Source organism: Heptranchias perlo, unplaced genomic scaffold (genome assembly GCF_035084215.1).
Source record: "Heptranchias perlo isolate sHepPer1 unplaced genomic scaffold, sHepPer1.hap1 HAP1_SCAFFOLD_43, whole genome shotgun sequence".
In the NCBI taxonomy this organism is placed as follows: Eukaryota; Metazoa; Chordata; class Chondrichthyes; order Hexanchiformes; family Hexanchidae; genus Heptranchias; species Heptranchias perlo.
This window is the reverse complement of record NW_027139442.1, coordinates 1435030-1459080: the sequence shown is the minus strand read 5'-3', so window position 1 is coordinate 1459080 and position 24051 is coordinate 1435030. Positions and strand designations below refer to the sequence as shown.

The window sequence follows — 24051 nt, the reverse complement described above, 5'->3', positions numbered from 1 at the left end:
CTGGGGGAGGGGATCGCGCATGCGCTCTTCTGCTCGCCAACAATCAGCGCTGGGGGCGGGACTGAGTCACGCATGCGCAGGTATCTGGTTGAATTCCCAATAAAAATCGATGGAAACTTTCCCCAGTTGGAATTTTTCAGAGTCTGATCAAAGGAAGTGGGGCTGGGGGAAAGGTCAGAGGGAATGGGGTCCACAGGCAGTGCAGGAACAGGCACCAGAATGGGAAAGAGTTGGGATTCCACCAGTGCCTAACGCTGGAATCCAGACTGACTTTACAATCTCTAACTATTAATCGAGATGTTTCCATCCCTGCTGTTTCTCTCGGAATCTTTTGATGGTAAAGAGCCTTTCAGAGATAAAGTGGCGGGCTGTGAAATGAGCCTATTTATTCTGTTCATTCTTGAACTTTTTACTGATAAAACTGACGCTTGAGGAAGAAACTGGAGGGAGGATTTCTCAAACCATTCTTGGAGAAAGCAGGAGGAAAGAGTGAGTCGGTGCATTTTCTGGGACGGTGTAGGATTAATATCTGACAGCAACCGTCCCAGATTAATTTAATCAGAGTAAAACTCTCGATTACTGATTGGAATACCGAACGACCTTGAGCTGCAAAACCGAATATAGTGCAACAGGCAGAAGAAGATTAAATGTGGCCCATTGTTTTTGATACTCTCTGCACTGTCACTGAGGGTGGGATTAATAATGTGTCTGCCTCTGGTATAATATCAGTGAGAGATGAGATTTCATCGTCTGTCTCTCCAATGGGATCTTTCTGGAAAAAAACGGAACTTTACAGGTCAGTCTGCAACTGATACTGTGGCACTGTATCTCTCCGCTCTCTCTCTCACCGTGTCTGTCGCCTTCTCTCTCCCTCTCGCTCTCTCTGGTGCTTTATGTGAAGGTTGGATACTGCTATTGAGCGTGATATGAACACACTGATAGGAAGTGTAAGTCTGACAGTGTCTCTCTCTCTCTCGCTAGTGCGGACATGAAGGTGGGATACTGTCTGATATAAAAGAGAGAGAATGAGATGTCCGGGCCAGACCTCACTCCAACTGGGGATGTGTTCGGCTCCAGTCCCAGTGCATGGACAAAATCTTTTGACAGATTCAGGGTGAGAGTCTCTGTGGGACGGTAACACTGGCGGAGAAATTCCGCGTCATAACTCAAACCGGAACACATTAGACTCTCCAAATGTTTGTAAGGTGTTTGTAAACTGCTGAACCCGTCTGGGTGGGGATGTGGGGAGTTAGAACAGGGAAACAGACTGAAGTGGAGGAGCCGAGTTGATTGTTATTGAATGCAATGTATTCAGGCAGGAACATTATTGACTTTGCATTGTAACGTGGCTTATTTAAAAGCTCCGGGTGTGTTGGAATCCTTGAATATGCATTTGGACAGTTACATGGGTAAGATGGGTATAGAGCGATATGGGCCAAGTGCAGGCAATTGGGACTAGCTTCGTGGTATAAACTGGGCGACATGGACATGTTGGCCCGAAGGGCCTGTTTCCATGTTGTAAACTTCTATAAGTCTATGATTCTACAATATGAAGCCCGAGTTTGTAAGTGTTTGTGCGGAGCGCTGTGTTTCGGTTCGATTATCGTTAGAAATCGGTTGTCGGAGAGAACTGGAGGTGGAGCTGGAAGATCAGTGTCCGCCATCTGCTCTGTCTGTTACTCTGGCCCCGCCCGCTTTCCCTGTTTAATCCCCCATATGGAATCAAAGCGGGTTGATGGACTCGAAACACGGTTTACTTGTTAACAGGACGAAAGGTGAGTAATGTGTCTGATCTCCTCGGCACCAGACAATTCACTGTTATTTGTATCTGTACAAATTTACATCTCAGTGATTCCCCAGTGAGTTTGATGCGTGATGTAAATGATCCAACAAAATAGAAGAGAAACGGAGCCAAGCGCTGAATTCCACAGATGTGGAAAGGTTAGTCGAGCAGTTCTGGTGATGCTTTAAGAGCCCAACATGGCAAGTAGTTTAAATAAATAAAATAAATTTGGTGATGCGTGGACTGGTTCTAAAGGTCACCGTTTAAAGTACCGGACTGTGGTCGGTGCCCCGACTCCAGTCCCATTAATTCCTCACCTCGCCTACAACGAGAATAAAGCAGCTCAAAGCCACACCAGGAGCATATCAGCGTCTCCGTTCAGCCAGTAACCACCACTTTCACAGATACAGTGGGTGGCTCTGAAAAGAGCCTTTACATCGAGTTACTTCGGAACTACGGCGCAGAAACAGGCAATTCGGCCCAACTGGTCGATGCCAGTGTTTATTCTCCACACGAGGCTCCTCCCTCCCTAATTCATCTAACTCCATCAGAATACCCTTCGATTCCTTCCTTCCTCATGTGTTAATCGAGCTGCCCCTTAAATGCACCTGTGCTATTTGCCTGAGCTACTCCTTTTGGTAGCATTTTCCACATTCTAACCACTCTTTGGGTAAAGCAGTTTCTCCTGAATTCCCTATTGGATTTATTAGCGACTATTTTATATTTATTACCTCTAGTTTTGGACTCCATGCAAGTGGAAACATTTTCTCGATGTCTACCCTACGAAACCCCATCGGAAGACCTCTATCAGGTCACCCCTCAGCCTTCTCTTTTCTAGAGAAAACACCCCCAGTCTGTTCAGCTTTTCCGAATGAGAATATCCTCTCATTTCTCGAATCATGAGAATTTCTTTTGCACCTTCTAAGCCCTTTATATAATATGGAGACCAGAACTGTGCACAATACTCCGAGTGTGGTCTAACCAAGGTCCCATACAATTTTAACATAACTTATTTTCTTTTCAATTCTATCCATCTATAAATGTATCCTAGTGTTTGATTTGCCTTTTTATGACCATATTAACTTGCGTCGCTACTTTCAGTAATTTGTATATATGTACCACTAGATCCATTTGCTCCTCTATCCCGCTCACCCTCACTGACATTCTATCGTTGAACTGCTGTAATATTGTCCTTTATTAATGTTGCTACTCCTCCTCCTTTCCCTATTTCCCTTATTGTCCAAGCAGTATGTGACTTCCTTATTCTTCATTCTGCAACTTTATTAATGTTCTCTTGCATTTTGATGCATTCTTCCTTTGTATTAACTATATCCCCCAATTTGTTGTCGTCCACTAATTTTGAAATTGTACTTCCGATTCTCGAGTCCCGAATTTTTAATGTAAATTGTGAACAGTGGTCCCAACACCGATCGCTGTGGAAATCCACTTCCCACCTTTTTGCCAATCTGAGTAACTACCCTTAACCTCTATTCTCTGTTTTCTTTTTTGTTGCCAGCTTGCAAACCATTCTTCCACCTGTCCCCTGACTCCGCGTGCTCTGAACTTAGCCATGAGTCTCCAACGCGGTACCTATCAAAGGCCTTCGGAAAATCCAAATATACTGCATCTACGACATGAACCTTGCTCTCCATGGGTCTTTCAGAGTGTTTACACTGCCCGCTCACCCTCACTGACATTCTATCTTTGAACTGCTGTAATATTGTCCTTTAGTAATATTGCTACTCCTCCTCCTTTCCCTATTTCCCTGTCCTTCCTAAATATCTTATAGACTTTAATATTAAGCTGCCATTCGTGCCCAGCTGGTAATCAGGTCTCTGTAATGATTTAATGTAATTATTTAATTTTACTCAATGGCTGATGTGAGCTGCGGGAAAATGTATTTCCAACTGGTCAAGTATTGCAGGTATCGACTGTCTCTTCAGTCCGATATCAGGTGAAGAATCAATGGCTGTTGTGTAATTTTCGTCGATTGGGGGTTGGCGACATCTACTGGGCGAAAACGGGAACTGCAACAGAGCGAGAAAGGATCCGTCAGAAACCAGTTGAAATGAAGAACAAAATTCAACAGCCTGCAGTGTCTGTTCAGGGTCTGAGGTTTCGGAGCAATTTGCTTGTCTTTGATTGCCAGCGATGGTGCTATAGTAGTGAACATAGCTGCCTTCCAAGCAATTGACTCGGGTTCGATTCCCAGCCATCGCATTTCAGTGTTTTTATTAATTTATATCCTTCATTAAGATTGCCAGCGAATTTGTTGGCGTTCAGCTGGATATTGTTTCAAAAATATAAACTGTTAGAATTATAGCAAAATTTTTTCAACGTTAATTTATTTTCCCTATAGAAGGAATAGAGGACAAACATACTGGAAATAGTGAGCTACCAAGGGTCTTCTGAGAGTGAGAAAGGCAAATGATATGTTAGCTTTTATTGCAAGGGTGTTGCAATATAAGAGTAATGAGGACTTGCTGCAATTGTACAATGAGGAGATATTGTGTAAAATTGGCCTGTATTCGCTGGAGTTTAGAAGAATGAGAGATGATCGCATTGAAAAGTATACAATTTTTCGACGGCTTGAAAGGGTAGATGCGGAGAGGCTGATTCCCTGGCTGGAGAGTCAAGAACTTGAGGTCAGAGAATCAAGATAAGGGGTTGGCCATTTAGCATCGACATGAGGAAAAATTTCATCACTCAAAGGGTTGTGAATCTTTGGAATTCTCCACCCCAGAGGGCTGTCGATGCTCAGTCGTTGAATGTTTTCAAAGCTGAGATCGATAGATTTTTGGACGCTAATGGAATCAAGGGATATGTGGATCGGGCGGGAAAGTGGAGTTGAGGTCGAAGATCAGCCATCATCTGATTGAATGGCGGAGCAGGCTCGAGGGGCCGTATGGCCTACTCCTCCTCCAATTTCTTATGTTCTTATGTAGAGAGCCTTATATCCAAGTCTGCTGATGAAACTAAGTTAGGTGGCACCGTAAGCATTATAGATGGGAGCAGAAAGTTGCAAAGGGACATTGACAGATTAAGTGAGTGGGCAAAACTGTGGCAGATGGAGTTCAACGTGGGGAAGTGTGAGGTCATCCACTTTGGACCATGAAAAGATAGATCAGAGTATTTTCTAAATGGGAAGAAACTAGGAACTGTGGGTGAGCAGAGGGATTTATGAGACCAAGTACAGAATTCACGAAAAGGTGCAAAAATAAGTTAAAATGGGAATGGTATTTTGATGTTTATCTCAATGGACATGAAATAAAAAGGAATGGAAGTTATGTCATAGTTATACAGAGCTCTGGTTAGACCTCATTTAGTTTTGGGTACTGCATCTCTGGTCGGATATGAACATATGAAATATCAGCAGGTGTAGGCCATACGGCCCCTCGAGCCTGCTCCGCCATTCAATAGATCATGGCTGATCTTGAAGCTCATCTCCACTTTACCGGTCTATCCCCATATCCCTTGATTTCCTGGTCCAAAAATCTATCAAACTCAATATTGAATACACTAAACGACTGAACATCCACAGCTCTCTGGGGTGGAGAGAACAGCATCAATTAAGATAATGCGAATGAAATGAAATGTGTCATACAGTTACATCTCGCTGCTCTGTCTGACCATTTTGATCGCTACTTCCCTGGAGAGGGATTTGAAAATTTGATGGAAAAGCGTTAGGTGAAAGATCCTTTTGGTTTCTAAAATCCTGAATCAATAAAGAAGCTAAACTTGATGCCTGAGCAAGAAAACGAGCTGGTGCGACTTACCTGTGATACGCACTGAAAACACGCCACAAGTCATTCAGTTTGTCATCTTTTTCGATCAGTGCTTTCAAAGAATATGCTCTGTTAAGTAAGATTAGTGTTATGTTGTTGCTGCCGTTCACAACAACCTACATGTGCGAACTGGAATTTTCGACTTTAACAAGAATAAAAACAAGAGGAGGAAACCTGATATGCGTGCAGCGCTTTCATCTTGTGATCCAGATTGGAACGAGATCATGAACAACAGGCAGACCCATCCGTCACATTAAGTAAGTGCAACTCAACCTGACCGTTTTCTTATTGTATTTATACTGTACTTAAAATATTTTTCAAGGAACGTCGAAGTCTAATTTTAGTTATCACTTGAAGTGAAATGCAGAGTGAGCATGGACTGACCTTTCTTGGGATTTGATGAAAGCTCCAGTCAGAGGATATTATTGTTTTGGGTCCCTGGGGGAAGTGTTTTTCTTCCACTGGATAACGAGAAAAATAGTTTGAGAAACACTGTTCCACATTGTACCGTGAGTGTCTGTTCAGCAAAACGGCTCTGAATTCCTCAGTCTCTATTTCTCGATACGGTTCTGTGCGCAACTTGGCAATAAAACACTGATCGACACTCGGCGAGCAATGGCGGCCGCAGGCCCCACAATCCCCCGCGCCCCAGAAACCCCTCTATCTCTCCAACGCGGTGATTTCCTGGTCAGGCTGCGCATGCTGCCCAGGCCCGCATTGTATTTTGGGAGCGCGTCGCTCCTGTGGTTTGTCTCGAGTCGGACTCGGTGGAAACTGGAGAAGAAACCGGGAAGCGGCGGGTCGGACGTGGGATGCCGCCTGTCGGGCCCCGAGCCCCACTCGGTGTTGCTGAGACTCCGCTCAGTGTAAATGCAGGTTGTTGTTGAGCTGCTCCCGTTGGCCTCCGCGTTACCGGACAGAATCAGCCAGGGACGGTGGCTGTGCTGCTCCCCATGCTAGAAATGCTGACAGCTCGGTATATCGGCTCACAAGTACAGAATTACCACTTGGCCGGGTACTGGAGGGCAAACAGTGACTGGGCCCGAACCCCACCATCACGCAGCACCTTCAGGAGAGAAAGGAGAAAAATAGAGGCTGCGATGAATCTGGATTTCAAACAGCGAGGACGTGTCAAGGATGGAGTGTGTGGGACGGCGGCTATACAGCTTAATAGGGGCAAGGAGGGAGAGTGTGTTGGACGGGGAATTTACAGCTTAATAGAGGCAAGGAGGGAGAGTGTGGGTCGCGGGATTTACAGCTTAGGAGGTGCAAGAGCGGAAAGAATGTTCCAGAGAAACCAGAACTGTCTGTTGTGCATTTCTAATCTGTACTTGCACTGATGATTTTTGTAAATGATGAGGACAGATGCATAGACTAGCCTTGTATTGTCTTGAATGTACAAGATTACGCTGTGATCTAATTGAGGTGTTGGAGAAGATTAAAGGATTTTATGGGGTAGATAGAGAGAAACTATTTCCTCTGGTGGGGGAGTCTAGCACAAGGGGAATCACTTCAAATTGGAGCTAGGCCTTTCAGGGGTGAAGTCAGGAAGCAATTTTTCACACAAAGGGTAGTTGAAATCTGGAACTCTCTTCCCCTGAAAGCTGTTGAGGCTGGGGGTCAATTGATAATTTCAAAACTGAGATTGATATATTTTTGTTTGACAAGGATATTAAGGGTTATGGTATCAAGGCGGGTGGATGGAGTTAAGATACAGATCAGCCATAACCTAATTGATGGACGGAACAGGCTCGTGGAGCTGAATGGCTGACTCTTGTTCCTATATTGCTAAATGCAGCCATCAGTAATAAGGTTGTGGATGGCAAGGGCCTTGTTCACAGTTGAAAGGACATCTGGAGGGAGATGTGCAGAGAGGAGGTGACTGATCAGGGAGTGTCTGTAAATGGAGTAGAAATGGTGACGAGGTAGGGAGTATCTCTAAATGAAGGATAAATGATGATGGGTCAGGGAGTGTCTGCAAACGAAGCAGAAAGGATGACTGCTCAGGGAATATCTGTACATGAAGGAGAAATGGTTACGGGTCAGGGAGAGTCTATAATTGAAGTAGAAATGGTGATTGGTCAGGGAGAGATGGTGACTGGTCAGGGAGCCAAAATCACCAAAAGTGGGAGATATCACAGATGGACAACTGACAGGCAGCTATAGGGAGCGACACATTGTAGAAAAGAGGATGAGAGCATAAACACCCAGCCAGAGTCAGCACCTTCAGTGGAGGACAGGGTGGGGAACCAGTGAGTGGCTGGGTTTAGTTCCACACTCACTGGTTCCCCTCCTTCTCCTCCCCCGAAGGTTCCGACTCTGGCTCGGTTCAGTTCTACAGAGTCAGGACCATCAGGGGAGGAGAGGGAGGGGAACCAGTGAGTGTAGAACTGAACCCAGTCAGAGTCACGCACTTCAGGGGAGGAGAGGGAGGGGAACAAGTGAGTGTAGAACTGAACCCAGTCAGAGTCAGGACCTTCAGGGGAGGAGAGGGAGGGGAACAAGTGAGTATAGAACTGAACTCAGTCGGAGTCAGGACTTTCAGGGGAGGAGAGGGAGGGGAACCGGTGAGTGTAGAACTGAACCCAGTCAGAGTCAGGACCTTCAGGGGGAGTGAAAACATAAATAGAAGGAAAAATGTTGGAGATGGTGCGATGGGTTTGGATTTCAGCAGAGGGAGGAGGGTGAGTGTGAGGGGCGGGGATTTACAGTCTGGGGGAATGAGCGGGAAGAATGTTGCATAGAAACTGGAATTGCCTGTTCTGAATTTCTATCCTGTATTCCCTGTATTCACAGTGAGGACTTTTGTCATCTCCTTTTACAGGGTATTAGAAGGGGAGGATTTGCAGATGGGAAACTCAAACCAAACATCACATCAAGATCTGACAGTCACTCGATTCACCAGCACCTGAAGATCATCTGCCTTTGAATATAGAAGGAGGAATGTTTGTCTGTTCCGTCTCTGAGAAGAGATTTCAAACATCAGTTTAACTGGAAAAACACCGAGACACACACACCCGAGTGAGAGTGTTCCAGTGCACTGACTGTGGAAAGAGCTTTAACCAGTCACATAGCCTGAAAAAACATCGCACCATTCACAGTGGGGAGAAACCGTACACGTGTTCTGTGTGTGGACGAGGCTTCAACTGATCATCCAACCTGGAGAGACACAAGGACACCCGAACCACGGAGAAACCGTGGAAATGTGGGGACTGTGGGAAAGGATTCAGATTCCCGTCCCTCCTGGAAACTCATCGACGCAGTCACACCGGGGAGAGGCCGTTCACCTGCTCCATGTGTGGGAAGTGATTCATTCAGTCATCCAGTCTTCTGACACATCAACTGGTTCACACTGATAAGAGACCTTTCAAATGTTCTGACTGTGAGAAGAGCTTTAAAAGTAAAACGGAACTACTTGCACACCAACGGACTCACACTGGGGAGAGGCCGTTCACCTGCACTGAGTGTGGGAAGAGATTCACCCAGTCATCCCATCTGCTAACACACCAACGAGTTCACACTGGGGAGAGGCCGTTCACCTGCTCTGTGTGTGGGACGGGTTTCACTCTGTCACCCAGCCTCACTGAACACCAACTTGTTCACATTGATAAGAGACCCTTTAAATGTTCCAACTGTGAGAAGAGCTTTAAAGGAACAAGTGATCTGCTGACACACCAGCGTGTTCACACTGGGAGAGGCCGTTCACCTGCTCCGTGTGTGGGAAGGGATTCACTCGTTCATCCAGCCGACTGATACACCAGCGTGTTCACACTGGGAGAGGCCGTTCACCTGCTCCGTGTGTGGGAAGGAATTCACTCAGTCATCCAGCCTACTGATACACCAGCGTGTTCACACTGGGAGAGGCCGTTCACCTGCTCCGTGTGTGGGAAGGGATTCACTCGTTCATCCAAACTCATTGAACATCAACTTGTTCACACTGATAAGAGACTTTTCAAATGTTCTGACTGTGAGAAGAACTTTAAGAGAAAAAAAGAACTGCTGACACACCAAGGACTCACACTGGGGAGAGGCCGTTCACTTGCTCGCTGTGTGGGAAAGGATTCACTCAGTTATCCAGCCTCATTAAACATCAACTTGTTCACACTGATAAGAGATCCCTGAAATGTTCTGTCTGTGAGAAGAGCTTTAAAACAAAGTGGAATCTGCTCACACACGAACGTATTCACACTGGGGAGAGGCCATTCACCTGCTCTGTGTGTGGGAATGGATTCACTCAATCATCCCACCTGCTGAAACACCAGCGAGTTCACATGTGACTGCAGGGGTTGGATTCTGCTGCTATCGCTGCTGTTAATCACATCCAGGACTGAACCATGTTCATTCTGACACTTGGGGTTTGTTTCTGATGTTAATAACCCCTTTAACTAGGCTGGAGTTTAGTATTCTGTACAAGAGTCAAATAAATCAGCGTTCCTTTAAAGACAGTGTGTCTAGTGCTTGATATCTTGATGAAAAGACAAGCTGATTGTAGATTATTATGAAGTGAGTAGAATCCATCTTATAACTGGGTTCCTATACCTTTTAAAAGATGGATACACAAGACGTCCAAGTCGGACAGGACAGATTGTCCCAGCACTGACTGTGTGTATGACAGGACAGACTGTCCCAGCACTGACTGTGTGTATGACAGGACAGAGTGTCCCAGCACTGACTGTGTGTATGGCAGGACAGACTGTCCCAGCACTGATTGTGTGTATGACAGGACAGATTGTCCCAGCACTGACTGTGTGTACGGCAGGACAGACTGTCACAGCAATGACTGTGTGTATGACAGGACAGAGTGTTCCAGCACTGACTGTGTGTATGGCAGGACAGACTGTCCCAGCACTGACTGTGTGTATGACAGGACAGAGTGTCACAGCACTGACTGTGTGTATGACAGGACAGAGTGTCCCAGCACTGACTGTGTGTATGACAGGACAGACTGTCCCAGCACTGACTGTGTGTATGACAGGACAGAGTGTCCCAGCACTGACTGTGTGTATGGCAGGACAGAATGTCACAGCACTGACTGGGTGTATGGCAGGGCAGACTGTCACAGCACTGACTGTGTGTATGACAGTACAGACTGTCCCAGCACTGACTGTGTGTATGACAGGACAGAGTGTCCCAGCACTGACTGTGTGTATGACAGGACTGAGTGTCCCAACACTGACTGTGTGTATGAAAGGACAGAGTGTCCCAACACTGACTGTGTGTATGACAGGGCAGAGTGTCCCAGCAATGATCGTGCGTCGAGTGTACATGGGCTGTGGGCGGAGATAAATGGGTGGGGTAGAATCTATGATAGGGTGGAGTGGCATGGGGTTGTCCGAGGAGATTAAATCGGTTGGAGGAGGTTACAGAGATGGGGAAGGGGAGAGGACCATGGAGGGATTTGAACACGAGGATGAGGATCTTAAAATCGAGACGTTGCCGACCGGGGGCCAGTGTAGTAACACACGAACAGAAACTTACGGGTCACTGCCCGGCAGACAGGTGGAGAAGACATTGATGTCCGCGGAGGAACAGTCAGGGTCACAACAGCAGTCGAGGGGTTGAAAATGAGGAGGGGTTTTGATGGAGTCGATGGGGAGAAACTGTTGCCACTGGCTGGAGGGTCCGTAACCAGAGGGCACAGATTGAAGGGAATTGGGAAAAGAGGCAGAGGGAGATGAGGAGAATGTTTTTCGGCAGCGAGTTGTTCTGATCTGGAATTCACTGCCTGAAAGGGCGGTGGGATCAGATTCAATAATAACTTTCAAAAGGGAATCGGGTCAATCCTTGAAGGGGAGAAATTTGCGGGACTGTGGGGAAAGAGCAGGGGAGTGGGACTAATCGAATCGCACTTTCACAGGGCCGGCACGGGCGCGATGGGCCGAGCGGCCTCTTTCACAGAGCCGGCACAGGCGCGATGGGCCGAGCGGCCTCTTTCAAAGAGCCGGCACAGGAGCCGTCAGCCCGACTCCCGCCAAGCCCGCTCTCCCATCTCAGGCCATTCCCGGGTGCGGGCCCTCCCTTTGGCGGGCGAGGGCCCGCATCATCTTCCTCCTGGCCCCGGATCAAGGACCGCGTCTTGACGTCAACGCGCGGAGGTGAGTGACGCTCACCCGTGTCACTTGATGGGAGGAGTCAGTCCGGGGTCCGGGAGGGGGTTTGTTCGAGCTGTCAATCAAATGGCCCGGAATCAGCACTCACTGCGTAAAGGGATGAAGATTTTGTTTAAAAATGCTAAATCTGCAAGAATGAATTTAAAATATAAAGCTACAAAAAAGGCAAGAAATTGCAAATACAACAATCTGAATTAAAAACAGAAACGTCCAAATTCATATCAGGCTGATGGCCTGGGTCCTCCTGGGTCCTCCTGGGTCCTCCTGCCACTATTAGTCTTCTCTCCCTCGGACAGAGGATGAGCAGATTGATGTAATGTAACCTTTTTAATGCATAGGGTGCTGGATGCATGGAATGGCCCAGCAAGGGAGGCAATGGGGCCTGATTGTATCAACAAATTCCAGAGAGTTGGCGAATTACCTGATAGCGGTACCTTGGAATATGACAGCCTAGAAATTGGGACTTTAATTAATTTTTCTACATATGCAATAACTTTTAGTGAATGTTGTACCTGGACACCCAAACCCCTTTGCTCCTCTACGGTCATTAGTTTCTCATCATTAAGGAATTAATCCTATTTCTCACCTGGTGCCTGAAGTAGATGCTCTTTGTTTATCTTCCCATATTTTTCCTGTCCGGCTGTATTTCCACAATTCACTGTCCAATGACAACAGACACGATGAGAATGGAACTTTTAAAAAATATTTCAAGACATACTTTATTTCATACAATTTATGGATACAGACAGTTCAATGTAAATATCACAGTTACAATTCAAAATAAGACAATATAGATCGTACACATTACGAATCCATTATTACAATTCAACACACTGTACATATCTTAGAATCATTGAATTATAGAATCATAGAAGTTACAACATGGAAACAGGCCCTTCGGCCCAACATGTCCATGTCGCCCAGTTTATACCACTAAGCTAGTCCCAATTTCCTGCAATTGGCCCATATCCCTCTATTCCCATCTTACCCATGTAACTGTCCAAATGCTTTTTAAGAGACAAAATTGTACCTGCCTCTACTACTGCCTCTGGCAGCTCGTTCCGGACACTCACCACCCTTTGAGTGAAAAAATTGCCCCTCTGGACCCTTTTGTATCTCTCCCCTCTCACCTTAAATCTATGCACCCTCGTTATAGACTCCCCTACCTTTGGGAAAAGATTTTGACTATCTACCTTATCTATGCCCCTCATTATTTTATAGAGTTCTATAAGATCACCCCTTAACCTCCTACTCTCCAGGGAAAAAAGTCCCAGTCTGTCTAACCTCTCCCTATAAGTCAAACCATCAAGTCCCGGTAGCATCCTAGTAAATCTTTTCTGCATTCTTTCTAGTTTAATAATATCCTTTCTATAATAGGGTGACCAGAACTGTACACAGTATTCCAAGTGTGGCCTCACCAATGCCCTGTACAACTTCAACAAGACATCCCAACGACTGCATTCAATGTTCTGACCAAAGAAACCAAGCATGCCGAATGCCATCTTCACCACCCTATCCACCTGTGACTCCACTTTCAAGGAGCTATGAACCTGTACTCCTCGATCTCTTTGTTCTATAACTCTCCCCAACGCCCTACCATTAACGGAGTAGGTCCTGGCCCGATTCGATCTACCAAAATGCATCACCTCACATTTATCTAAATTAAACTCCATCTGCCATTCATCGGCCCACTGGCCCAATTTATCAAGATCCCGTTGCAATCCTAGATAACCTTCTTCACTGTCCACAATGCCACCAATCTTGGTGTCATCTGCAAACTTACTAACCATGCCTCCTAAATTATCATCCAAATCATTAATATAAATAACAAATAACAGCGGACCCAGCACCGATCCCTGAGGCACACCGCTGGACACAGGCATCCAGTTTGAAAATCAACCCTCTACAACCACCCTCTGTCTTCTGTCGTCAAGCCAACTTTGTATCCAATTGGCTACCTCACCTTGGATCCCATGAGATTTAACCTTATGTAACAACCTACCATGCGGTACCTTGTCAAAGGCTTTGCTGAAGTCCATGTAAACCACGTCTACTGCACAGCCCTCATCTATCTTCTTGGTTACCCCTTCAAAAAACTCAATCAAATTCGTGAGACATGATTTTCCTCTCACAAAACCATGCTGACTGTTCCTAATTAGTCCCTGCCTCTCCAAATGCCTGTAGATCCTGTCCCTCAGAATACCCTCTAACAACTTACCCACTACAGATGTCATGCTCACTGGTCTGTAGTTCCCAGGCTTTTCCCTGCCTCCCTTCTTAAACAAAGGCACAACATTTGCTACCCTCCAATCTTCATACACCTCACCTGTAGCGGTGGATGATTCAAATATCTCTGCTAGGGGACCCAGAGATGGAGAACCGAAGGAAATCCATCATTTTACTCTTCAGCATATCAGGCAGTTTTATATTGTTATGGAGCGCAGAAGCTTTTTATGTTATCTCTGTGCGTATATCAAACGTCCAGAACTATATAACCAGTGACATTGAGTCAGCCGCATTCATGCTTCAACTTCTCAGTTCCTGCACCAACACGGGTATTTATGCTGTGACCCAGAGTAAGTTCAGAGAGGAGCTGATAAACGGAGTGAAATACCCACTGAATCTAATTGTTACATTAGTTAACTCATAGAAACGTCTCAAGACTTTTCATCCGAAATTAAATAAAGTGCAAGTTCGAGTGGATTTTCACGTTTGGCGGTGGCGTAAGACGGGCGGTAGCGGATCGGGCGCCCTCTTTTCGCCGCGCCTGATTTTGCTATCCATTGACATCAATGAGTTCAATAAAGTAACTGATATCAATCCAATAGTTCAAATAAATTTGGAAATACAAGACACGAATTATATTTTACGTGACATATGTAGTGTTGTGAAATGATACAAGCTGTGATTCTAACATGAAATTGTTTGCTGTTATGAGTCTGGAAATAATATAATTTCAATATTAAACGTTTAATCCTGAAATGAATAAACACAAATCCTCGTTATCGGTTGATGATTATTTCCCATCACACACACTGCCTGGTGGGATGGACTGAGGGTGAGCTGTCAGGGTCAGACAGCATCCTGTTCATTGGGATATTTGTTTTGACCAGAACAGAATAATAATGGACCAACACCCGGACCGTTACGAACTGGTAAAATATTAATGTAATTTCAAACTCCAGTGGGGCGTTCCGGAGATCGTTTCCTCTCTGAGCTGCTGTGCAGCAATGTTTACTCACTGCAGGGAGTTTAATGGGACCTGAGGGTGGGCCTGTTTACACAGAAGTAGAAGGAAACCTCCTGATAGATTCCTGAAACGATCAGGGATCGGGAGATTTCTCACGGCCGCAGCAGGCCAAGGAAAATCTCTCCGGCTCCTCCTTGCCCCACAAATTACAAATTAAGAACAAACTTCTCAGTATTCTGGACCACTCAATGCCCATCGAAAGGGCGGCTCCTCCACCCATTTGGAACCAACATTGAATGGTGTCCCGCGTACGTCATACTACTCCGATTTACATAAGTAACCGACACCTCTATCACCCCATTCCCGCTGTGTTGTAAGGGCAGTTCCCTGGGGTGCACACCGAGACAGATATCAACTGCTGCTGGAAGACCATCAACTCAGTGAAGGAGGCCCTTTGGTGCACCCGATACCTGCTGGTCTTCCTGCTGAAGGACCTGCCCACGACCGAGTGTTGCTGACTGGCACACACCATGGTCGAAGAGTACGTGCTGTGGGACATATTGAAGCGAGATGCAGCCTACGCAAAGTCTGTATGGGGCAAGGCCACCATGTAAGGACATTTCACTTTGTATTGTACAGCATGGAGTAGAGTTAAGTGAGAAATCAGGAGGGCAAAAAGGGGACATGAGATTGCTTTGGCAGGTAAGGCAAAGGAGAATCCAAAGAGCTTCTACAAATACATAAAGGGCAAAAGAGTAACTAGGGAGAGAGTATGGCCTCTTAAGGATCAACAAGGTCATCTATGTGCGGAACCACAAGAGATGGGTAAGATCCTGAATGAATATTTCACATCGGTATTTACGGTTGAGAAAGGCATGGATGTTAGGGAACTAGGGGAAATAAATAGTGATGTCTTGAGGAGTGCACATATTACAGAGAGGGAGGTGCTGGAAGTATTAACGCGCATCAAGGTAGATAAATCTCCGGGACCTGATGAAATGTATCTCAGGACGTTATGGGAAGTTATGGAGGAAATTGCGGGTCCCCTAGCAGAGATATTTGAATCATCCACCGCTACAGGTGAGGTGTATGAAGATTGGAGGGTAGCAAATGTTGTGCCTTTGTTTAAGAAGGGAGGCAGGGAAAAGCCTGGGAACTACAGACCAGTGAGCATGACATCTGTAGTGGGTAAGTTGTTAGAGGGTATTCTGAGGGACAGGATCTACAGGCATTTGGAGAGGCAGGGACTAATTAGGAACAGTCAGCATGGTTTTGTGAGAGGAAAATCATGTCTCACGAATTTGATTGAGTTTTTTGAAGGGGTAACCAAGAAGATAGATGAGGGCTGTGCAGTAGACGTGGTTTACATGGACTTCAGCAAAGCCTTTGACAAGGTACCGCATGGTAGGTTGTTACATAAGGTTAAATCTCATGGGATCCAAGGTGAGGTAGCCAATTGGATACAAAGTTGGCTTGACGACAGAAGACAGAGGGTGGTTGTAGAGGGTTGATTTTCAAACTGGATGCCTGTGTCCAGCGGTGTGCCTCAGGGATCGGTGCTGGGTCCGCTGTTATTTGTTATTTATATTAATGATTTGGATGATAATTTAGGAGGCATGGTTAGTAAGTTTGCAGATGACACCAAGATTGGTGGCATTGTGGACAGTGAAGAAGGTTATCTAGGATTGCAACGGGATCTTGATAAATTGGGCCAGTGGGCCGATGAATGGCAGATGGAGTTTAATTTAGATAAATGTGAGGTGATGCATTTTGGTAGATCGAATCGGGCCAGGACCTACTCCGTTAATGGTAGGGCGTTGGGGAGAGTTATAGAACAAAGAGATCGAGGAGTACAGGTTCATAGCTCCTTGAAAGTGGAGTCACAGGTGGATAGGGTGGTGAAGATGGCATTCGGCATGCTTGGTTTCTTTGGTCAGAACATTGAATGCAGTCGTTGGGATGTCTTGTTGAAGTTGTACAGGGCATTGGTGAGGCCACACTTGGAATACTGTGTACAGTTCTGGTCACCCTATTATAGAAAGGATATTATTAAACTAGAAAGAATGCAGAAAAGATTTACTAGGATGCTACCGGGACTTGATGGTTTGACTTATAGGGAGAGGTTAGACAGACTGGGACTTTTTTCCCTGGAGAGTAGGAGGTTAAGGGGTGATCTTATAGAACTCTATAAAATAATGAGGGGCATAGATAAGGTAGATAGTCAAAATCTTTTCCCAAAGGTAGGGGAGTCTATAACGAGGGTGCATAGATTTAAGGTGAGAGGGGAGAGATACAAAAGGGTCCAGAGGGGCAATTTTTTCACTCAAAGGGTGGTGAGTGTCCGGAACGAGCTGCCAGAGGCAGTAGTAGAGGCAGGTACAATTTTGTCTCTTAAAAAGCATTTGGACAGTTACATGGGTAAGATGGGAAAAGAGGGATATGGGCCAATTGCAGGAAATTGGGACTAGCTTAGTGGTATAAACTGGGCGACATGGACATGTTGGGCCGAAGGGCCTGTTTCCATGTTGTAACTTCTATGATTCTATAATTCAATGATTCTAAGATATGTACAGTGTGTTGAATTGTAATAATGGATTCGTAATGTGTACGATCTATATTGTCTTATTTTGAATTGTAACTGTGATATTTACATTGAACTGTCTGTATCCATAAATTGTATGAAATAAAGTATGTCTTGAAATATTTTTTAAAAGTTCCATTCTCATCGTGTCTGTTGTCATTGGACAGTGAATTGTGGAAATACAGCCGGACAGGAAAAATATGGGAAGATAAACAAAGAGCATCTACTTCAGGCACCAGGTGAGAAATAGGATTAATTCCTTAATGATGAGAAACTAATGACCGTAGAGGAGCAAAGGGGTTTGGGTGTCCAGGTACAACATTCACTAAAAGTTATTGCATATGTAGAAAAATTAATTAAAGTCCCAATTTCTAGGCTGTCATATTCCAAGGTACCGCTATCAGGTAATTCGCCAACTCTCTGGAATTTGTTGATACAATCAGGCCCCATTGCCTCCCTTGCTGGGCCATTCCATGCATCCAGCACCCTATGCATTAAAAAGGTTACATTACATCAATCTGCTCATCCTCTGTCCGAGGGAGAGAAGACTAATAGTGGCAGGAGGACCCAGGAGGACCCAGGAGGACCCAGGCCATCAGCCTGATATGAATTTGGACGTTTCTGTTTTTAATTCAGATTGTTGTATTTGCAATTTCTTGCCTTTTTTGTAGCTTTATATTTTAAATTCATTCTTGCAGATTTAGCATTTTTAAACAAAATCTTCATCCCTTTACGCAGTGAGTGCTGATTCCGGGCCATTTGATTGACAGCTCGAACAAACCCCCTCCTTTGCTGCGGCCCCGGAGTCCCCTGCGGACTCTGCTGGCCGTTAAAATGTGCCTGGCGGTGAGAACATTGAACAGCAAAATCAGAATGAATGGGAGACAAGACGTTAACACAAGATTAAACAAGATTAAACAAGTCAAACGCTGCCCATGCAGTTGAAGTGAAAAAGGTTGGTTTCCAGACACAACCCCGGGGTACATTGTCCATTATATATTCCGGGCCAATTGCAAAGTACCAGGGAATGTTTAGTAAACAGCTCAGCGCACTCACCACCCCGATAACAACACCCGCCGTTTTCTCGGTGCAATATTTTGTTTTCAGCTTCTGACAAGAAATGGCCACAAATCGATCAAAGGTGAAAACCACTGTGAACCAGACAGAGGCCGCTATGGCTGCTGAACTCAGGCTGGCAATGAGACGGCACACGGGGGTAATGGTCAAGAATGAAACTGGGAAATAAATAAGAACAATGCGCCACATTAGGACATCAGTGGTAACGACCAGGAGATCGGCCGCCGCCATTCCTACCAGGTAGCGAGTGATACATTTGGAGAGTCCGCACTTTCCTCGGGACAGGATCACAATCGCCACCAAGTTAACTGTAGGAGAGAGAAACGGAAGCAGAATAATTACTGATCAGACCTGGAGCCAAAGCAGCAGTTTGACCGGATCAGGGGTGAAATTTCCAGCTTCGTTGCTGCCTCAAACGGTGGAAACTGATTCACTGATCTGGGCAGCGCTTTCGGGCAGAGAAATGTTTTTAAACACACTGATCAATAATGAATTGGGAAATTGATAAAGAAATTGAATAAAGTGAGCACCGGATCCACTGGAAGGGCCGAATGAGGACGCAGTGCCGGTGGGGAAGGGAGAAGGTGTTTTACGGAGGAATGTAAAGTATTGAAGACGGATTTGGGCTCCAGACGAAGGGGGGAGAGAGCGCGGGCCGGGAAGGTGAGGGGACAGGCGTAAGTGCTGCTGGTTTGTTGCTCAGGGTTCGGAGAGCTGACGGGCTGGCACAAAACGGGAAAGGACGAGATCCGCGGTGGTGTGTTTGAGGCTTCTGGTCGGATTGGAAAATACAGCTGGAGGCCGAGCCAGTGAGTGAGATTGGGAGGAAGACAAGGAATACTGCATACAGTTTTGGTGTCCATACTTAAGAAATTACATACTTGCTCTCGAGGCAGTTAATCCCGGGGATGAGGGGGTGGACATATGAGGAGAGGTTGAGTAGATTGGGACTCTACTCATTGGAGTTCAGAAGAATGAAACTTATAAGATTGTGAACGGGCTTGATCGGGTGGATGCGGTAAGGATGTTCCCAAGGATGGGTGAAACTAGAACTAGGGGGCATAATCTTAAAATAAGGAGCTCCTCTTTCAAAACTGAGATGAGGAGAAACTTCGTCACTCAGAGGGTAGTAGGTCTGTGGAATTTGCTGCCCCAGGAAGCTGTGGAAGCTACATCATTAAATAAATTTAAAACAGAAATAGACAGTTTCCTAGAAGTAAAGGGAATTAGGGGTTACGGGGGGCGGGCAGGAAATTGGACATGAATTTAAATTTGAGGTTAGGATCAGATCAGCCATGATCCTATTGAATGGCAGAGCAGGCTCGAGGGTCCGATTGGCCTACTCCTGCTCCTATTTCTTATGTTCTTTTGTTCTTATGAAAATTCCATGTAGGAGCTGGAGGGGAGTGAGGAGCAGATGATTTGGAAAAGCGGATAAACTGAAGCAAGGGATGAGGAGACAGAGGATTCAATGCAGTGGGAGGAGAGGCTGGGATTCACAGGGAGAGACTGCAGCAGAGTGTTGGAGGAAATCTAATCTATAGGTCGCAGTAACACAACGCAAGTAAGGAATTCAACCTTTAATTTTTATGGTTATGTAAAACAAATCTCGTTTTATATATAACGTGGTCAATACATTTAATTTGCACATTTATTTAAAATTAAATAAAAATACATTCAATAAATTAGCCTCGTTCTTTATTGAATTAAGCTGACACATAGTTTTTAGAATACAGTATCCGAATAATCCATAACGATCAACGAATGGCTGATTTTATTTTTCAATTACATTTCAATTATGTTCATGTATTCAGTCATTAAACAAGTAAGTGGAACATTCACATAAAATGACTGAGGACCTGATAGGGTTAAAAATATCCGGCGCGAGTAAAATTAAATTCACACAATCTGACGACATCCTGATAACACCTTCAAGTCTCATTTCCTCTGCATAATTGTACTGCAAGTTTCAGCAGTTCATTCCGATAATTTTTTCACAACGCGGCCGCTCGCTCTCTTTCTCTCTCTCTCTGTCTTTATCTGTCTCTCTCTTTCTCTCGTTCCTTCTCCCCCTCCCTCTCGTTTTCCTTCTCAGTCGCGTTCTCTATCGCTCCTCTCTATCTCGCTGCACTCCCTTGACTCTCTTTCTCAATGCCCCTTTTCCCTTCCGAGTAAATCCTAACATCCTGCGCCTGCTTTCTCTCCACCAGCCCCGTGTTCTAACGATCCTATTCTTATTGTCATTTTGTTAAATGGTGAATCCTCTGTGAACAGTTTAATGTTTCTACAGATCATTCGAGTCTCCACCTGTTAACTTACACTGCTCACTTCATCAACAATGCATGCTCCAGAAACTCACCGCAATAATTGAAATTCCTTCTCCTGTAATCATAAAGTACAGCGTTAGATGGCGGCATTGTTCAATTAACAAAACGCCAACATCACCGCTGCTGCTTATAATCTACAGATAAATAGAAGGGCTCATCATACCAACAGATAAAGTGTAAACTGATATAACATAACCTCAAAATATTGCGTTTTACAGTGAATTCTTCAACAGTGAAGCAGAGAATGAGATGTGAAAGAATCAGCAGCAAATTCAGTTCAGTATCCAGACCTCTGGAGCTGCGTGGGATATACACAAAATAAAATAATAATTCATAACAGTGATAACCAATAAATACATTGAAATCCCAGTTCAACTGAACCATGTTATTGAAGAGGGAGGAGATTCCGCTGCCTCCTTGTAACACTGACACCGTGAGCTGTCTCATTATCAATCACTGAAAAAACATTTATGAAAAAAATATTCCATGACAGGTTTGTTCCACAACATGAAACAGTTAATGGCTCCAGATAGTCTGATACCAGCTCTTAGCCAAGACACCAGATTCAGTACAGAGAATAATCCAATAACAATGCCAGGGTTGGATATACAAAATTATAACAGATATTCTGCAGCTGCAACAAGACCGAACTTTCAGATGTTAAGAACATACTTTTATTCAACACATTCAGTACAGAGAATAATCTGCTAACAATGCCAGGGTTGGATATAAAAGTTCATTAGAGATATAATGCAAAACCAAAAGAGCAGAAACTTTCAATATTCCAGCATCCAACTGATGGAACAGAACAGGCGGCTGTTTAAAAGATGGTGGGAGAAAAATAATTCGCCAAGTATAGCAGCATAGTTAACAGCGATTCACAATATTCGCAGATGAGATAACGGCTTACCCGGGACTCCAATGGCTGCAAGAACAGGATAGTAAACGCGTTCTATCTGGGACATTACTGGATATCCCATTTCTGTGAGAAGCAGTGACTTCTGTTGATCTGAAAACCGCAGTTCCGGCAGGCATTCTGAGCTGATACATTGCAACAAGCTCTGATTTATACAGGGGGTAAATCTCCACTGACACGGTTATACCCCTGATCATTGCTGTTAGTTACAGTCGCCTAAACAAACACATTACATCTGCAGCTTTGTCTTTAGTGTAAATAATGACATGGACATATCACAAACATCTCAAAGTTCAGAACCTTGTCTTAATGAGACCTCACTCAGGAATAAAGTTAAAAGCTGTGCTCAGAAAGGACTGGTCCAACAACAAATGAGCGGCTTCATTTACAGTTTTCATATCATTGTATTGACCAAGTTCACTCCTGACGATTCATTTTCATCCTGTGGTTTAAATCCCTGCATGGCCTTCCCCTCCCCATCTCCGCCCACTCCTCCACACCTGCAGGAAACCCACCCATGACCTCCTCATTCATTGATCCTGGGCCTTTGGTGGTGGGACCACTCTCTCTTGGTTCCACTCACCAATCTGATCAGAGCCAGGAGAAGCTTCTCTTCCCACCCTATCACCGTTATCTCTGATGTCTCTAAAGGTTCAATCCTTGGCCCCCTCCTCTTCCTCATCTACATGCTGCCCTTTGGTGACATTGTCCGCAGACATGGATCAGCTTTCAGATGTACACTGACAAAACCACCGCCTTTCTTCACCCATCCAATGTCTTTGAGTTGTCAGAGCGATATTCGGCTTTAGATGAGCCACAATTTCATCCAGTTAAAAATTGGGAAGTCATGATCTTTGACCCCACGAACTCCACATACTTGCCACAGGATCCATCCGCACCCCTCTCTTTCCGATTGGTGAGTCCCTCACCAATCATCCAGGTCCTACTGACCTTCATTGACTTCCAGTCTCCTAAGCCTGTAGTTCATTTTTATTCTTTCTTGCACTTAAATCCACCCGGGCCTCACGCCTCGCTATCTCTTTCTCCTCCTCCTGCAGTCCCTGCCAAATGCTCTGCTCCTCCACCTCTGGCCGCTTGTGCCTCCTCAGCCCATTTGCCCCACTTTTGACAGCCGTGCCTTCAGCCATAGCCACGCTCCAGAATTCCCTCCCGATGCCCCTCCATCTCCCTCTCCCTCTTTCAGGCGCCAGCCGTGTCTCAGTGGTAGCAGTCTCGCTTCTGAGGTTGGAAAGTTGTGATTTCAAGTCGCAAATCAGAGACTTGAACACATAATCCAGGCTGACACTGCAGTCCAGTACTGAGGGCGAACTTTATTGTCGGAGGTGCCAACTTTGAGAGCACACGATAAACCGAGGGCCCATCAGCCCTCTCGGGTAAAAGATCCCACGGCAATATTCGAAAAATGGCAGAGGAGTTCTCCCTGGTGTCTTGGGCTTCATTTAACCCTCGACCAACATTACTGTAAACTGATTTTCTGGTCATTTATCTCAGTGCAGTTTGTGGGAACTTATAGTGTGCAAATTAGCCGGCCACATTTTCTTACATTACCACAGACACAGCACTTCAAAATGTACTTAATTTATTGCAAAGCGCTTTGGAACGTCCTGAGATCTTGAAAGGCCCTATATAAAAGTAAGTTATTTCCTTCTTTTCGATCTTCCATGAAAGCCATCTCTTGCTTTATGATTTTGACATCCCTCCTAATATCTCCTTCTTTGGTCTGGGGTCAATTTTTGTCTGATTATACATCAGTAAATGGTCTTCAGATAATTATCTATGTTAAATCCGCTATATAAATCCAAATAGTTATATTTTACCATCCTCCACTCTCTTCATCCCACCTTTGGTGGCCATTCCTTCAAGCATCTAAATTCTACTCTCGAATACCACCTTATCCCCTCCGTCTCTCCATTTGCTTCTCCTCCTTTTACACCCTCCTTAAACTCACTCGTTGACCAAGGTTTACGCCAGTCCTCCTGATATCTTCTTATGCCCTTCGTGCCCGCTTTTACCCACTCCTCGGTGAAGCCTCATTATACAAAGAACATTAAACCCACAGAGAGCACAATATAGATTCTCTCGAATGAGGCCAGGAAAGGTGCAGTTTATGAGGAAAGATGTAAAATTCCGGGAATTTTTCTATGGAAATGGATATGAGGAGATTTACATTTCAAACCATGAAGTTGTTTGATCGAGTAATAGAGAATTACTGTATCCTCTGGTTGTGAGGATCAGTGACAGAGTAATAGAGAATTACTGTA

The 24051-nt window shown here is 45.1% G+C and overlaps 1 long non-coding RNA gene across 1 annotated transcript; it reads left to right on the top strand.

Annotated features, from left to right (window-relative positions):
• Positions 1-6295: 6295 nt before the first annotated feature.
• Positions 6296-10009, top strand: LOC137312434 (uncharacterized). The gene is made up of 2 exons (XR_010960732.1): positions 6296-6710; positions 8393-10009. It is a non-coding gene; the product is annotated as an uncharacterized lncRNA (long non-coding RNA).
• Positions 10010-24051: the final 14042 nt, after the last annotated feature.